This window comes from Rissa tridactyla, chromosome 2, assembly GCF_028500815.1.
Source record: "Rissa tridactyla isolate bRisTri1 chromosome 2, bRisTri1.patW.cur.20221130, whole genome shotgun sequence".
Lineage (NCBI taxonomy): Eukaryota > Metazoa > Chordata > Aves > Charadriiformes > Laridae > Rissa > Rissa tridactyla.
The window spans coordinates 69,559,682-69,577,239 of NC_071467.1; positions in this window are offsets into that span (position 1 = coordinate 69,559,682).

The window sequence follows — 17,558 nt, forward strand, 5'->3', positions numbered from 1 at the left end:
TGCTGGATATTGAATACCGTTCGCGTAAGACCTCTGTAGTGAGCTGCGCGAGTTCTCCTAACACAATACATTATACTAGCCTTAATATGATTCTTTAAAGTCAGCTGTGAGGAGGGAGGAGTGATACAGATGGAGTTATGTTATGGCAGGATGTGTTTCAGCATGTCCAATAGTAAGAGGATATGTAAACTGTTATCATTAGCGGTGAACTCTCCAAGGCATGGACATATTCTCAATGCTTTATGAAGGCCCAGGTACATTTATGGAACCATATAAATGCATCAGGATAAAATAGGGTTCTTTGGTTGGGTTTTTTTTTGTTTCACTTTTTGTCTTGTATTGATTTGCTTAAATTATTTTCTCGCTAAAGCATTTGAATTACTTTCCTCACTTATCAGAAAAAAAGGGTAAATTAACATATTGAAATTGCAGAGGGGTTTGCCTGCGGGGCTGCAGAGACAACTGTTTTTCCCTTTAAGATTTATTTCTCCTCCTGCTTACCTTATTTAAGAGTTCCAGTATTAGCATTTATATACTAAGGTATTAAAATCAAGGACTCTACTAATCTACGCCGTGAAATACCTAATTTGTTTAGCTTCAGTGCACAGACGCACAGGAGAGTTAACACAGGGCTCTCATATAAGTCTTACATCTTGTGACAACACAAAGCACCTCTCAGATGTTAATACACTGTGGGGCTTTAAACCTCATGCATTTTGCAAATATGACCTGGAAACAAAATTCTGCTTCTTATAGGTTTAAACACTCAATTTATTTGAAATTTGTAAGTTAAAAATGGCCAGAATTTTATTTCGAATGTTAAGGAAAAACACTTGCCCAGAAGTTTAGAAATCACTTTTTTTCCTGTAAAATATTTAAACTAGTTTCTAATGTTAAGGTTCACTTTTTAATTTGTTTTATTAAAAAGTTAAGATGACAGAATTTTCTTACTTTACACAGACAAAGCTTCCTTCCAATTAATTTCAGGTTAAATACTTTTGTTCTGAAGTTTTGGGTTTTATCAAGCTATTTTTGTTATAAATTGTGAAACTAGAGCCATAATGAATAGATAAAGAGTCTAAATGAGCAAATTAATAGCTGCCTCAGATACCTTATTTTGAGTATCTAGTCAAAAAAACTAGAGGTTAAAAATATTAAAGGCTCCTTTAATCCAAACTGTGAAAAAATCCAAAGGTAAAAAAAATCATGAGGTTTAAAATTCAGATAGTTTAGAATGTGATTTTGGTAGAGACTAAAAGCATTTATTTAATGCACTAGCTTATTTTATATAAGTAACGATCAGGGCATGAAATATTTCTCTGGGCTTATTCCAGGAAACTTCTCAGCTATATATAAAAAATGTGCAGCAGTTGCACCACCCATTTTCCCTATGGTTTCTATCTCCAAAGAAGGTAGAAAAATTTATTGTCTTAGATCTGAAAGTTGCCAAGCAGACCTTCCTTTGGGAATCATCTTCATTACTGTCATTCTTAGAAGCTCAAGTCATGGGCCAATACTCCCTGGTGCTAGTCACTGTACAAACAAATTATGTATAGCTGTGTTTTTTCTATAGTGCCAGCCAAGACCAAATTAATGAAAATAAACAACTGTAGTTTAATCTTCTGCAGACTAAAAGCTAGAGTACTAGAATCATTAGTCTTCTGCAGGAATTACTGCATGAAATAAGTAAAATGATGCAGTGAATTGAGTAGTGTAGAAGTTCTAGACAACAGATCAAAGCGGCGATTTCTACTTTTTAACCTTGGTATACGCTACCTTGAATTTTATTGTTTCTATTAATGCTACTCTTTCAGGTTTTTTTGAGTGACTGTGACTTTCAGGGTAGGTTGATAGATGAATGCAGGCTAATTTTCTGTGACTGTCCTGGCAGCATTAAGGAGGAACCACGTAAGTATCTGAAGCTACTATCCTGCCCTGCTCCCTGGTGGAGGGAGTAGAGAAGGTGTCCCCAAGAAGTCAGCTTTAGCTAGTCAGATCATGCATAGTGGTTTACGGCTCATACATTTTATGATGAAGCAGAAGATGACATCTGATGTCATGCTTAAAATAGAGTTTAAGTTTATTTGAAAGAAAGCTATACAGCACAATTTAAGAAAGGCTCTGTGTTCTGCCTGAGTTTGTAATGATGAAAAGAAATCAGAACAAAAGCATAAAAAGATTGAATTATAGCAGGTAATTCAAACAAAATGCTTACTGTGCTAATCTGGTCTGCCACTCCTACTCAGTCTGAATGATAGTTTATTTAATAAGCAGTCTTATTGAAGTGGGTTGGTTAGCCATTGAGTAAGTGCTATTCTGTAGGAGGAAGAGTTGCAGAATCCAGCAGGTGATGAGTACAATGTACTGTTTAATCCTTACAGCTTGCTAACAACTGAGCCTTCGGCTACATCCAAAGAAGCCCAAATATATTTTGGAAGGAATATGTATTTTCTACCAACTTGATGGTCTTTTTCCCCTTCCTGCTAAAACAGTTAACTTATATAGTCTGCAGAAGCTATTTACTCAGAAAATAGCACGTAATGATTGCTTAGTTTCCTTTCTGCTTTTTCCATTTGGCAGGCATGAGAAGAGACCAAACCAAAGGTAGATTTAGCACAATCTTTGGAAGATTTGTAAGTATGAAATACACGAAGTCGTCATCCCTAAACAGGCATATAGGTAAGTACACAAGCAGTACTTTCAGGTAAACACATTTAGAAGCAAAGACCCTGCCCAGTCGGTTCCTGCAGATAAATTCTTCAGGGCACAAAGATGTCTAATAGGCTCTTGTAGATAGATAAGAGCAAACACATTTATTGTGAACTAAGTGCTTACCCTCTTGTCTAATGTTATCTCTGCGATGCTTGTGCCGTTTTACTTTGTCTTCTCACCACTGATGTATTTGTTTAGTGTAAAAGCACACCTCCCATGATGGTAATTGAGAAAATAAAGAAATTATGATGAATTCCATGCACAGACTCCGTCATGTCTCCTGAAAACTACGTCAGAATCAACAATGTCATGTTCCATAGCAGCGGATAGAAAACATCTTTCCAAGTCATTAGTAAGATAAATGCCATTATGTTTCCTCTAGGAAATAGCTGAACCAGCATGCCAAAGAAAGGGGCAGTTTTGATAGCTAAGGAATATTTTGAAAATTTGCATAGAAAAATAGATTTTATTTCCAAATGAACACCGAGAGTATTTAATGCAGAGGGCAAGAGTTTTGAATAATAGAAGCTCCTATTAGGTAAATTTATTAAAAAACTGTGAAAAGTTATAACAATAATATGTACCCTTCAATACATTCTGCCCAGTGAATATGTAAGTGCATTTGAATCATTTATGCCTACATGCAGGAAACTGATAAATTTTGAACAAATTTAATTGAAATCACCCCTGGAGTGAGTCTGAAGGAAGGATTAGATTTAATGGTCTCACAGAGTGTCGTACTGTAGCGCTAGACTGCTAGCTCTGAAGTCTATATTTTTTCCCAATAAAAAATTCTAAACCTCAATCGGCACATGAATGTGAGTTTAATCACATCTCAGAAGAGAAAATCACTTTACTTTGCCCTGTAATGAGACTTAAGGAAGATGTTCAGGCAGACAAATCACAATTTTTAGTTTCACTGTAATGGTGTGATAAAAAGATACAGGATTTTTGCCCATATGATTTTAAGTGTGTTGCTGTTTTTTATCTCAAGTAATATGCCGTGGCATTATTTAAAAAATGTGAATGAAGATGAACAATATAGGCCATTTTTGCATTTCATTGAATCTGCATTGCTGTCAGTGGAACATCACAGTCATATCTGGGTGCAAATAGGTTTTCAGACATGTTATTGATCCTTATCATTGTAGTCTTCAAGATCTAAAGATCCATGGTCTCGTTCTACATTCCCCAATGTGTAGTCTTTTCTTTCTAGCAGCAGCGTTTGAGGGCTTGTAGCGCAGTACTGTAGTAGAGTATTGTAGCCTCATTTCTACTGGAACATGGCAGACTCTAATGCTGTATGAACATTTTACTTTTAGAGGGAAAAATGTTCTTTTATCTTACTAAGTATTTCTAACTCTGTTGTGCTTCCTGAACCGGTTCCTTTAAAGTAAAATTTTCACAGCTAACAACTAACTGTATTCCTGTCTCTGGTGTCCAGTATGAAACCCTGCAATCCTGTTTACAAAGGCTCTATGGAAGCATAGAGGAAGCTGATGTCTGTGGGAAGTGTGCTTTGACCATTTAGATAGTCTATACCCTGAGCTTTGTATTTTATGCAACAGCTAACTACTCTACTAAATTAGATTGCAGTTGTGGGGAGCACCCAAAAGTGCAATTTTTGCTCTCTAATCTGACTATACCTCGACTTCTCTTGTGTGAAATCAAACTAGCAATCCTGGTTCTTTTACAAAAGTATTGTGAAGATAAATTAATTAATCTATGCCAAATTAAGATAAATTAATTTATGTGGTGAGGAATGCCATGGAAAATGCTCATGAGGAAAGTAATAATTCTATATTCAAGAAGGGCTTGAGTTAAAGCTGTGTGAAGAATTGATTTTTCACTTCATTGGCTGACCTGAAAAATTGTGGAAAAAATCAATTTTGGACCAACCTGAAATGATTTTCTCTCATTTTTCTCACGGGAATGTAAAGATGGGAAGTAATATATATGTTTTGGCTCTAACAAAACATTTAATTTGTCTAGAAGTGAAACATTTCATTGTCATCTTAATTATTCACATCTTTTTAACAAATTGCAGGTAGGTATTGTTAAGGAAATCATCCCTTCAAGCTTAATTATTATACAGTTTATTTTGAAAATAGAGTAGGAAGTGTTGGGGATTTTTGTTTGTTTTTAGGCCCCCTCCCCTCTTCATTGGTGAAATGCAGTTGTGGGTGAAAAAATATGGGTAAACTGGAGTCTGGATTAGAACTGTGATGAATCAGGGTTGGTGAGCATGCAGACGGCTGTGCTGGCTTAAGCACAAAAATCACCTTTTTTGCAGACGCAGCATCACCAGTACTTCACCATCTTCTGCTTTAGCCTTCACCATTTTGAATATTCACGCTTCACCTTTTCACAGTCTATTTCAATGTCTAAGTGTTACTCAGATAGTTGCATGTTGTCCCTGAACTACGTCTGATCAGCGCATCTGCCACTTCAGTATAAATATTTCAACGGCCATTAGCGAGGTGCTGTGATAATGCTGTGATAAGTTCCCATTGCCATGATAGTAAAGTGATTCTATAGATTATAAAATAACGCCAAAACTCTTACTTGCTGGCATGCAGCAATTGCACTATCCAAACATGCAAACAGTCTTTTTGTCAACCTTTCTGTATGTCCTCTATATCACACCCATTTAGGAGGATGGACAAGCAGAAGAACTCAGGGTGACTTCAGTCAGGAAAAGTTCAACCCAAGGCTGATGTTTCTCTCACTAGTAAAACACTTTGGTTTCAATTAAATACTGTAAATATGATAAGTGTGCCTTAAACACCAGGTGGGCAAGAGAAAACACTGGATATCTGCTATTAAATAAGCCAGTGTCTATGTAAGATATACTATCAGAATACATACCAGGGAGATGAAATAAAGCAGCACAGGCAACAGGGTGCAAGAACTCAGAAAATACACCTGTTTCAAAAAATACCTCTATGCCCTACTGTGACTTTTTCTGTGGCTGGTTATTAAACTTTTTGGGGTCTTGTTAGCTGCTTTTCAAATTATGGGCTAGCATCGCAGTCTTTCAGCTTCTCTGCTTTTTGGTATAAGAGAATTATTTTCTAATACTTGGAAAAATAGTGGCCTCAGTATGAAGTTCTCCACTGCAGGAAAGGGGACATATGCTAAGGACTTCTATAATAACCTTATTGCACTGGTACCAGTGTTTATACATATCGTACATAAAACACATACATAAGCTGTTATAACAAGTATGTGCATATGTGTTCATTTGTTGTCAGTACTGTCACCATTCATAACAGTATCGTGCAACAGACAAATTAGTAGCTCATTTGGATTTTCTCCTTCAGACTTAGTTGTAAAGGGGGTGTCAGATTTAAATAATTACTTCTATACATGTATTTTTTCTTGATAACTACCTCTTACTTGACATTATTCTCTACCTCATTGGTCAATTAAAGCTTTGGTATTTATAGATGTGGATTTGGTTTAACTCATCAGCTGGAGATGAAGACCTGTGGAAAAGACTAAGTTAAGCCCCTCCCGTCTTGGCATTCTTGATACACAAGAATCCTTGCAACAAGAAATCGCATTCACTTTGAGTAGCAGAATCTGTATGGCTGCACTTTGATCTTTAAGCCATCCAAGTTACCACACCTGTTATTCCCATAGCCAGAGCTACCCAACGCCCACTCTTAGCTTCACCAACCCCCTCCACCTCCCCCAATGCCAGAGACAGACTCCTAGTTAGCACCAGTGTGTCGTGCAATCTGTGCGGTCTTCACATCTTGGAGAGCCGCAGTGAAACTGCAAGTCCTAACTGTTATTTTCTTTGCAACTGCTTGTCCACAGAGAGCTTATTCGAGGTGAAATTAATTTCACAATTCTAAATATTTACATTTTAAACTGCATGTAGGCTGCATGCTATAGTCTGAATCAGATTCATGCTATTTGCTACAGTTCTAAGATATGCATGAGAACAGATGATCCTCTATGTAATGATATGGAAGAATTAATGGGAAAAATATGTTTCCACTGATCTGGAAACCAGTAGTATAGAGAAGAATTCCAAGGTTTACGCTTCTATCAGTATTGACTTGACTTTACTGTCCTTAAGGCCTGTTGAAATGAAGCGGCAGAGAATCACTTGGACTGAGCTCTGACTTTCTTTACAACAATAAGTCCACAGCCTAAAAGTTAAGTAAGTTATCTGCATTGACATTCACTAAGGTGGAGTTCAGGGAATTTCCTATTGTCATGGTTCAACTCCAGCTGGCAATTAGAACCACACACCCACTTGCTCACTCCCCAAGCCCTCCCCAAGAAGGGTGGGGAGAAAAAGGAAAAAAAAAAAAAAGAAAAAAGGAGGGGAAAGGGAGAAAAACCCCCACCCTTGTGGGTTGTGATAAAGACAGTTTAATAAAAACAATCTCAGAAAGGGAAAAATAATAAAAATAATGACAATAATAATAATGACAAGGGTCACTCTCACCGCCCAGTAAATTGTCACTGTCCTGAGCAGTGATTGCGGATTACCACCCCCCAGCTAACACCCATTTATGTACTGAGCATGATGTCTATGGTATGGAATATTTCATTGGCCATTCCATTGTTCTGTCTATGCTTCTACGGGAAGCTGAAAAAAGTCCTTGAATAGTGTAAATATCGCCTAGCAACAACTAAAAACAGTAGGTATTATTGACATTCCTTTTATGGCAATCACTGGAAAGAAAATTAACTCTTTCCCAGCTGAAACTGGGACACCTATGTCCATATCTTTTTTTAAATTTATTTTTATATTCAGGAGATGAACTGGAGAAATCTCAGAATGAAAAGCTGGTGAAAGAGATTTTAGAGCAAAGTGGCTTTATGAATAATAAAACATTATTAGGATAAGTGAAATTAATCAAAGAGTTCAAAAGGAACTTAGATTTTAAATGTAAAAGCTACTGATGTGAGCTATTTCTTAGACTGAACTGACTATTAGTAGAAAAGAAGGTGTCGAGGTTGAGGCCAGTCCTTAAAAATAACTTCAACAGAGAATTCAGGGTTCTTGTGATCATTCTGCAGAAGGGTAAGTGTGGACATCTGATTTCCATACAGGCAAAATGACAGTCAGCACAACTGTCCCTAAACCACAGATTATGGCATGCTGGGTTAGTGAACCAAGTCAAATATCTCTGTTGTCTGGTTTATCATTATCAGAGACAGGATATAGGGCAAAATGGGTAGAGGTCCATATCTCCTTTGGGAGGCCATTTCATTCTAACTCTGGTATCAGAACCGATTTCTCTCTATAAAGCTTTAGACCAACTAAAATGAAAAGGTAAATAATTTCCTAGACTGAACTATGACTTGTTCTGGGGCTTGTCTCCAAATCAGTCAGCATTCTTAATGAAGATGAATAATTAGAAATGTTTGATGTCTAATGAAGAAGAAATGTGAATATACAGATGGGCTACAGGAAAGTGTTCTCTGCTGGTAGTGCAAAACCTTTAAAAAATCCAGAGGAATCTCCCACATACCACATGAATACAAAGGAGAAAACAAATATCCTAAAACTTAGAACTGTGAATCAATCCAGCTGATGCACAGAAGGAATTGTGATTACTAGGGAGAACATGAAGAATTTGAAACACAAATATATTTTTGTGCTGAAACCGTAAAAGAGCTTCGCCAACTTTGCAGACCAATGCAATTATTTAATTTCAAAGACTGCAAATAAGTTTTCAGTATAATCAGATTTACCACTAGCTCCACTCTCAAGCCACTAAAATTCACAAGCCAGACATGCTCTTTTCAAAACTAGCTAGTTGGGATTTTATGGCTTGCTGAATTGATTCAGAAAACCATACTGTTTAAAGTTCCTTTATTCCTAAAGCCATTTAACTTTTATGCAATGCTTTTCTACAAAGCCAATGCAGTATTTCATGTGAGTTCCTACAGAGAAGACTAATTGTCTATGAGCTAGCATTTACACAAATAATTATAATAAAAAAATTAGGTGGTGGTTTACTGAAGGTTATAATGGGATAAGTTGAAAGAACCTCAGAATTGTCTTTAATTGTGTTCAGGAATAACCATCTTAGCAGGCTCACTTCTCTTTATTTGACTCACTGGCTTGAGAGTCGGAAAAACTGACTTGTACTGGCAGGCTGACCTTGACTGTCAATATAAATCATTTTGGCCTTTTCTTTTTATTACCTTAGACTTTCTTTCATTTGCTAAAACTTTCAGATGACAAATGATAATCAGAATGAGTGAATTAACACTTACGCTGGCACATAGTTTATTTCTAAAGAGTTCAGAAAACAAATTCTGTTTCTTAGATCTTTCAGTATCAAAGTTCCATCGATTCCTACATTTTTTAAAGCTCTTACTCACAGTTAGTGTATATTAGACTGATTTGTTATAACTTTAGCTTCTTTCCATTAGGATTTTTAAGAGTTTTGTTCTGGTGGCCTTCATATATTTAACACTAAGTTTTAATTAACGTCATACCTTATGAAACCACAATTCTAGTAATTTGCATGTGAGACAACAATAATACATAAATTACATCTTGGATAATGGTAGAATTTTATGTGTATGTTTTGAAGAGAAACAGCTGTAGGACTTTCAACTTAGTATTGTAACAAAATAGAACTTTTACACTTCAATTTTTTTTCCAACTTTATAGGAAAAACCCTGGGCAAAGCTGACTAGTGAAAAATACTCGCATGATCTGGTATCCTTCTAACAGAGATCTGCAACTTTAAAAAAATAAAAAAGGGAATAATTTAATTCATCAAGAGCTATTAAACTTTGTTTGTTTTCTTTGACAAGCTAATTTCAGTCTGAAAAGGACCTCAAAGTCTCATCAAATAAATAAACAAATAAAGAGAACTGTAGCTTTCCCGATGTTTTTCAAGTCTAATTATACTTGACGGAAGGCTAAGCTTTTTACTGAAAAAGGCATCTGTCGTGAAGGGTGAGGGCTGAAGGATCTCTTGAAACAGAAAAGGAAGAGTCTCAGGTCCATGGAGGAGAGATTTCTCTCAGGGAGAAGATCATGGGATCAGTGTTGCTCTTCTAAATTTGTACTCTCTGCAGAAGCATTCCTCCTTAATTTCTCTTCATCCTGCAACACTGAGGGTCTCAGCTACTTTCAATGCCTAGAGGAGCACTAAAAAGTTATTTTAAAAACTGACACTACAACAAGTGGAACACTGGTATTTAAACCTAAATTAAGTTAAATAATTTTGTTCACAAGTCTGTTTGCATATGTTTTATATAACTGCAAATAACATTTTTTAATTCTTCTACTAGTATCTAAACAGATACTAGTACACAACAGATCTAGAGAGGTGATTCTCCCCCTCTACTCTTCTTTCATAAGACCCCACCCGGAGTACTGTATCCAGCTCTGGAACCCTCAGCACAAGAAGGACATTGACCTGTTGGAGTAGGTCCAGAGGAGGGTCACAAAGATGATCAGAGGGCTGGAGCACCTCTCCTGTGAAGACAGGCTGAGAGTGTTGGGGTTGTTCAGCCTGGAGACGAGAAGGCTCCAGGGAGACTTATAGGAAGGCTCCAGGGAGCCTTCCAGTACCTGAAGGGGGCCTACAAGAAAGCTGGGGAGGGGCTGTTTGCAAGGGCATGTAGCGATAGGACGAGGGGCAATGGTTTTAAATTAGAGCAGGGCAGGTTTAGATTAGACATTTGGATGAAGTTCTTTACAATGAGGGTGGTGAGACCCTGGAACAGGTTGCCCAGAGAGGTGGTGGAGGCCCCGTCCCTGGAGACGTTCAAGGCCAGGCTTGATGAGGCTCTGAGCAACCTGATCTAGTTGAAGATGTCCCTGCTTACTGCAGGGGGGTTGGACTAGATGACCTTTAAATGTCCCTTCCAACCCAACACATTCTACGATTCTATGATCTTTTGTCTTGCATTATGGTCTTTTACATTTCCTTCTCTGTGGTTCCAAACTTAATCACAGTTTACAACAAAATGCTGTTGTTTTTCTTTCTTCATATGGGATCTTCTAACATTTGTTTATCGCCTTCTCCCGCTCCTTGGCATTACAATGGTATAGGTGCACACTTGCCACATAATATGGTTGTCCTCTTGTGCAGTCCTCCCCATTCAACCAAACCAAAGCGAAGTCCTCCTCTAACCCCACCATCTCCCTCCTTGGTTCTACAGCAATGTCAACCCAGTACCTGCAGTGTAGTTAAAAGGAGGTATACCAAGTCTACGTCTTTTACAGGAAAAGGCTTACTCAAGATTATACATTTGCTAAAAATGAAAGCCTTCAGTCTCTAGAAACTAAATTAGTCCAAAATCGCAGTAGCAATTTTCCCCCCACCCATGCCCCTGCACAATTACCAACATATCCAACATGAAAGGGTGGGTGGGGTTAGAACAGATTACTGCAAAATTCCCATGAAAATTAATTCATATGAAACTAACCCAGTCTTGATGCAGCAGATGAAAAGTACTCTCTCTGGATAGGTCCTTCAGGTTTTTTTTGTTGGTTTGTTTTTTGGCTTTTTATTTCTCCTTAAATTGCCCTTTGTGGTCATGGCTTGGGGCTTGTGTTAAAAAACTGAGAACTTAACTTTTGCAGCTTCATTTTTACATTACAGTAGCAGATATTGTTATAAACACAGTTGCCCTCTAACTGAGGGGTTAGTGAGCCCAGTAGAAAAAGTGCAGCTAGTACAGAAACACAATAAATTCCAAATGCATTACTTCTTCCCTTCTCTTTTCCAAATACAAAACATTCAATTGCATTGGATTCTTTGATTTTTGATAACAGGGCTCGGTTTCAAAATGTAATGCGCCCCAGGTTACTTTATAAGTTTTCTTGGCCTGTGATCAGGAGCACACCTGACAGATGCAGACTAACTCTCCTGTCACCTTCATGTAATCCGTCATGTTTTGTATCAAAGAATTCCTCCAGCAGTTGAAAGCAAATTTATCCTCAAAGGTATTTATGACAAATACAATAATTCCTTTTAATGCAGGGACTGTTTAATCCACCAACCTATTAAGTACAGTATACCTCCAGCAAACAACCATTACTTCTCATTACCATATTGCACTTAAAAATACAATTAATCCTTTAATTGGAATCTAAAATACATAGTTTCCTCTATGCAGCACCTCTGCCGATAGTAATCTGCAGAAAGTGGTATCCAAAAGTTAATTAAGAGCAAAGTGTTCTTACATACTAGGCTTCCTGTTCAGACACACAATGGCTTGATGTTATTGGTGCTTTCCCTGATTAAAAGGATTTACAATACATAGTTTTGGGAAAGAAGCTCTATAATTGCTGCTAATTGCCTTCATTTTTTGACGGTTGGATATATTTCACATGGATCTTGTTTAACTGTGCGAGGTATTTTCCAAGCATATATATTAAACTTTTCCTTTTATTAATTCAGAAACAAACTACAAGTTTCTTTTCTTCCTTACTGATTACTCCCCAAACTACTTTGGTAAAGTGTTTTTCCAATGCCAATGATAATTATACTTAAATAGAGAATAAAAATAACTTTTTGATTAAATTTGCAGGCTTATGGCTCAGAAAATATGGTCTCTATTCTCACTTGCACAATTGATTTGCTGTGTCATTAAGAAAGCCAGGGAAAATCACAGCTGCTTTTCTCCCTGTCTTTCACTGGAGAGTGTTAGCTTTTTAAAATATATCTTTTTCTGTCTGCCTAATTAGAGCTAATCAAGAATAATGACAAAAATGTTGTTAGAAAATGAATACTGCAAATAATACAAATATTGAAACAATCATATGACTTATCTGATTACAAATTCTAAGTAGAATATTTTATTTAGTTGAAGAAACCTCAGTCAACATATTCTGGCTTCTTGAAGTAGACAACACCATTTTGTCCCTGCCCAGTTTCCGTTTACAGCTGAGCTGCCTCATGCTGTTGTTGCCTGTGGTTTTAAGCGGACTAGAGGAAATATAACAGTTGATACCGAAGAAATTGCTTGTGGGGTGTCCTAAAAGATAAATCTAGCAACTGGAAGACCTACTTTTTAACCATCTCTCTGCCTGATTTGAAGCAGGAACCCAAACCAAGGTTTTTCTCATACAGGTAGCATATATTACTCAGCAAATAAGTGGCTATTGGAGATTAAGTTCTCTTCTGCTGAAGCTGTTTTACCATGAATATAATGATGAACACGTGGCATCAGGACTTGATGGGTTTGTATATGTCCACCTCTGGGAACAAAGTCACTCAATATGAGTCTCAAAGGCTTCAGGTACACAGGGGAGCAACACTAATAAGGATCTCTGTGGTGTCTTGAACTTGGTAGTTGGACTTCAAAATCCCACAGCCTGAAGCAGTTTTGCCACTTATGATAGATGACTGTAGGACTATACAATGAAGCAGTGCACCACAATAGGAATGGACTTGTGCTAGGAAACAATTAGTCCCAAGAAACCAGGATTCGTGTTACATAGATGTTTTTGGGAGGGGAGTTTTACTTTGGACTGGCTCTAGTCTTTCTCTTGGATGTCTATTGGCAGGTGGAGAATATTAGGTGAGTTCTTGGACTGAATATTGCAATTTATTTTCATTTGAAATAAGTCTAGTTTGTGTGCCCTGAGCCTGCTTTGTATGTACGTCGGCTCTAAAGTATACTTTTGACCCTAGCTAGAAAAAGCAAAGACATGCTTAATTTCAATGTACAATTTTTCTTTCATTGTTATTTTTTCCTAGGAAAACTATAGAATGCCTTCAGGGTACTTACTCTCTGCTGCCTATAATATAAAAAGAAATAACAAAACATGTACAACATTATCAATTAATGTTGTCTGTAATAATCTTGAGAATCCAAGGTAGATGGCACCATAGAAAGGTTATTTCTGCTGTCTATGATTCATAACATCACAGTACTCATCTGGCTTAATTTTTGTTACTTTTGAGCCTGGGAAGCCAGCAACATTCAAATGCATTACTTTCTTTAGCAATATGTCATTTATTATGAAAATGGTCTGTTAGCAGCAAACATCCTAAACTCTGAAAGTTTTTTTATAGTAAGAGCTGGGTTTATATGAAACATGCATGTTTGCTTGATTTGGCTCTTACATTTTAAAAAGCTTCCCTGAAAACCTTCAATATTTGGCAAGATCTTCCACCATTTACCATTTTTCAAGATACGTTTATTAAAACATGTTTTTACCTGTTTTGTCAATGCTTTTCATTTTTTTAATGTGCATACTACACCTTTGCAGAGACATAGCTTGTACAATTCATTTTAATTCCATTTCTAAAATGATCAGGAAGTAAAGCTTAGAATTTCAAAATGTGTCCAAGCACAGATTTTAACACATGATTAGTAGCTGATGTCCGTCAGTTTCACAGGATATGAAGGGATATATATCCAAAACAGTGAGTTGTAGATTCTAGCTGAAGTGAATCTTATTTAACTAAGAATTGGCACAAACAGGCTTTGTAGTCCTATACTTTTTTTTATCCTCAACATTAAAAACTCCTCATGTTTAACAAATTTGTTTCCACCTATGCAATGTAATAATCCTACTTCACTTTTGATTTTATAGAAGGAACACACAGATACTAATTCGTATCTGATTTAAATGAACATGTTCATGCTAGTTGAGGTATTCAGTTAGATTTCAGTCTTTCCAGCTGAGTTATCTGAGTGAGAATACTTTTCCTAAAGATGTTGATGTGGGAGGTTTTCCCTTTAGCAACTTTACATACAAATTAGATACATGTGTGTCTCATGAAAAAATAATAAAAATATCAGGAATTAACTGTATAAATGATTTTGGAACTAAAAATCTCAGGCAATTATTGTTAAGTATAAATCTATACTACCAAGTACAAACTACTGACAGGCAAAATATATATATTCTTCATTAGTTTGCAACAGAGCAAAAATATTAATGGAAGAAATCTACACTTTAATCACTTCATATTTATGACCTGTAAAATATCAGTATTTGCAAATGTGATTAAAATCACTAATTCTGCAGTCTTTTCTTGAACAAATTTTGTTATGTGTATTTTTATATTTTTTATTGTATTTTCAATTGTATTTAACTTCTTAACTCAGTTAAGTCCTTGTGATTTGATTCTTACCTGAAATTTACCTTCAGTATAAAAATAAAAGGCAGGGAATAAGATCAGACTCAGGGACTGTCATTCCCTGTGCTAGCATTAGCACTGTCTTAACTTTATGATGAATTGCTTATAGATTTCTTAATGTGATGCTCCCTTTTAATCAAAAGGGTTGCATATTCATTCCCCTACCAGAGTATTAACTGAGATGCGTACTCTCACTTTTATAATCAATAGTACAGGATACATTGGTGATTTTCTCTCTTTTTTTTTTCTGATAGAAGAGGAAATACATACAATGAAAGGGAAAGGATATAATTTCTTTATTTTTGGTTGTGAAGCAATAGGCCTAAAAGCTATTTTTAAAAGTATTGTTTCGTAATCATATTTGGCCTCAAGTGCTCTTAAAAAGTATCCTAAAATGAGTTACAGAGGCATCTAAACTTGCCATTTACCAGCAGATAATCAAGTAGAGGCTGTTTTAAATATGACTGTGTAGCTTCCACTTATTTTTAAGTTGTTGTATAGTGCTTCGAAACTGTGCCAGATGAGTCCGGTGGTGAGGAGGAAGAGATGTTATTTATACATTTCTCGGTCCAAACTGAGACTTTTCCCCCTAGAAATCTGCATAACAAGTGTTAGAATATTCTGAAAGAAGAAGAAACTGTAAAAGCATTTCATGATAGGAAATTTGCTCTACAGGACTCAAGTACTGCAATACAGTAAGGCTTACAAATGCACAAATGCCTTTTGGAGTGCATTTCTTTTGATAAGTGTCGGCTGTGAAGGTTCAGGAACTAATTCATGAGCAGATGCTGATATTGACAGAAAATCACAAAATAAAAGAGAAAAATTCTTTTCCTCAACCTTCACATTTTTAGAAAGAACAACTTCACTCTTGTGTCATCCTACATATTTCCTAACACTGATCATTCCCCTTGCTTCCCTTTGGACTCTCTCCTCTTGATCCACAACTTCTTTAAGGTTTTGTACGTATTTTATCCTGAAAGACTGTTCTTTTTGCATCTCACTAAAGCTTTTTCACATTTTTTTGGTTACAAAATGAAACTGATGGCTCATTTTCTGCTTTTCTGTCTTAGATATTTGGTGCTTAACTGCAGCTTTGGTATTCAACCCTTCTGTGTTTCTTAATTCATCTTGTTTGCTGCGGCAGACCTATATCCAGGCTCAGCAGCCTGATGACTAATGACTGACCTGAATGCTTCTGGAGCCATGGTTAAGTGGAAGCAGAATGGTCTGTGGACCTCTCATGGTTAGCTGGTGGAAAAGTGATGAATGGATAAGTTTTTCTTGACAAACCTGGGACATAGGACACTACTTAAATTGGTCAATGTAACAGTAGAAGTGTTCCATGTAGTGGAATGGATGGGTTGGAGAAAAGTGGCTGGTGGGAAATCCAGACTGTGCCTGTGGGTTATGGAGAATTTAGGAGATATGGATCTTTAAAATCACTTTCTACCTTCCTCTGGATCTTGCTATCAAAGCACCAGCTGTTACAACTATATGACTTCAACAAAAAACTGAAGAACTGAGTTCTTTCTCTGAGATATCGAAGACCATATGAATCTCTCAGGGTTTGGATTTCCGGTTAGGAAAAAATCTACATATAAAGATGAACACTGGATTCCAGCTACTTAATACAAACCCCAGTCTTTCAGTTGAAAATTTCTAGGTAGGAGTTTGGGGTTTCCCTCTTTTTTTTTTATTTTTTATCTTTTGAAAGCACATGAATAGGTCTTTGTGTAATGTTACTATATTGCAAGATCAGGAGAAAGAAAGATCTACATGATGCACAGCCAATTCATGTATATGCTCACCAAGACGAATGTGGAAACCAGAGACAAGCAAGAGAGAACTGGGAAAAGACAGGATGAAAAGGAAGAATAAATACTTTGCAGAAGGGCTTTTGTTTATATCTCTTAGAAGCTGATGAGAACTAGGAGGTGGAAGATGGGAATACCAGAGCACTGAATGGTGAAGAGAGTCAAAGACTGTAGGAACAAGGGAATACTCTCTGAGTATTCAGAGGCAGTCTTGTTTGGTAGGGAGTATAGTACATGAGACAGAAGAAGAAATGAGAAAATCTCTGGGTCATGGAACTTGTTCCAAAGCACTTTGTGACAAAGAGAAGGAAATAAACAGTGGATGTCTAAGGCAAGTCAGATTTGTCCCATTGGATAGATACTGAATCATAGAATAATAGAATCAGAGAATTGTTAGGGTTGGAAGAGACCTTAAAGATCATCTACTTCCAACCCCCCTGCCATGGGCAGGGACGTCTCCCACTAGATCAGGTTGCTCCGCCTGGCCTTAAAAACTTCCAGGGATGGGGCTTCCACCACCTCTCTGGGCAACCTGTTCCAGTGTCTCACCACCCTCATGGTGAAGAACTTCTTCCTAACGTCCAATCTGAATCGACCCATCTCTAGTTTTAATCCATTCCCTCTAGTCCTACCATTACCCAACATCCTAAAAAGTCCCTCACCAGCTTTCTTGTAGGCCCCCTTAAGATACTGGTAGGCCACTATAAGGCCTCCCCGGAGCCTTCTTTTCCCCAGACTGAACAACCCCAACTCTCTCAGTCTGTCCCCATAGGAGAGGTGCTCCAGCCCTCTGATCGTCCTTGTGGCCCTTCTCTGGACATGTTCCAGCACGTCCATATCTTTCTTGTAGTAGGGGCTCCAGAATTGGATGCAGTACTCCAGGTGGGGTCTCATGAGAGCAGAGTAGAGGGGGAGAATCACCTCCGTCGACCTG